Raw genomic sequence first — 1,228 nt, 5'->3', positions numbered from 1 at the left:
TTTTGTGATTAATCACTATGCTTTAATTATGTTCAATTTGTAACAATGAAATTGGGGGTCACCACAACATGAGGAACTGTATTAAAGGGTCCCGGCATTAGGAAGGTTGAGAACCACTGTAATAACCGATATATGAGTAACTGCAGCAGCTGAGTATACATAGCTAGGAGTTAACTTCTTAAGTTTTAGCATTAGTTCAGAGCCGTGGTCGGCAAACTGCAGCTCACGAGCCACATGCAGCTCTTTGGCCCCTTGAGTGTGGCTCTTCCTAAGCCTTAGGAGTACCCTAATTAAGTTAATAACAATGTACCTACCTATATAGTTTAAGTTTAAAAAATTTGGCTCTCAAAAGAAATTTCAATCATTGTACTGTTGATATTTGGCTCTGTTGACTAATGAGTTTGCCGACCACTGCCCTAGTCTAACTGTAGTGCTTCCCTTGGCGTTCTTTCTTAATCGTGAGGGTGGGGAGGACCTCTGCCCGAGTAGTTAGCGTTTACCCTCACACCACCACGGTCTATTCAGGAGGGTGCCTTTTCCAGGAACTGCCATCGGGGCTGGGATAACTGCAGTCTCTGTGCTTTGGGTCGGTAAGAGGAGAGTAGCTGTGAGCTGAGTCCAGCGAAGGGAGGCGCTTCTCCTCCCAGCCGGGGCCCCCGGCTCCTGGTGCACCTGTGCAGGGCAGCATGGCACTCTGGGGCCACAGAGCGGAGAATATTTGAATCCCCGTGGTTTTGAGGACTTTGGTGATGCTCACATTCCCCTCAAACTTCCGGTTCATCTGATATTAGTCCTGCTTTTCCTGGTGTTGTGGAGTGCCCTGGGCTCAGGTGTCCTGATACGGGTCACTGCGGAGGGCGGTCATTGCCAAGGCTAAGGACAGGGCTTCACCAGGTGGGTAGGATTTGCAACTGTCGCTAGTCTGAGCTTTGGGACTCCAGCTGGTATATCGGGTGCACCTGAAGAGATCCCAGATAATCTGAGCACCTGCTGTTTTTCTCAGGACTTGTTGAGTTTGGGAGTCAGCTAGGATCTAGGGCAGTGGTTCTCAACCTTCTGGCCCTTTAAATACAGTTCCTTATGTTGTGACCCAACCATAAAATTATTTTCGTTGCTACTTCATAACTGTAATGTTGCTACTGTTATGAATCGTAATGTAAATATCTGATATGCAGGATGGTCTTAGACGACCCCTGTGAAAGGGTCGTTCGACCACCAAAGGGGTCGC

At 48.0% G+C, this 1,228-nt stretch overlaps 2 protein-coding genes across 3 annotated transcripts in view; one reads left to right on the top strand and one right to left on the bottom strand.

The window, feature by feature from the left end:
- The window catches only part of LOC102242739 (interferon-induced, double-stranded RNA-activated protein kinase), a 274,887-nt gene that overhangs the window by 217,821 nt on the left and 55,838 nt on the right, over positions 1 to 1,228 (top strand). The window lies entirely within an intron of this gene.
- Positions 1 to 1,228, bottom strand: part of LOC102243539 (protein CEBPZOS-like) — a 27,703-nt gene that overhangs the window by 8,871 nt on the left and 17,604 nt on the right. The window lies entirely within an intron of this gene.

This window comes from Myotis brandtii, unplaced genomic scaffold, assembly GCF_000412655.1.
Source record: "Myotis brandtii unplaced genomic scaffold, ASM41265v1 scaffold191, whole genome shotgun sequence".
NCBI classification, from domain to species: Eukaryota; Metazoa; Chordata; class Mammalia; order Chiroptera; family Vespertilionidae; genus Myotis; species Myotis brandtii.
This window is presented reverse-complemented; position numbering and strand designations above follow the sequence as displayed.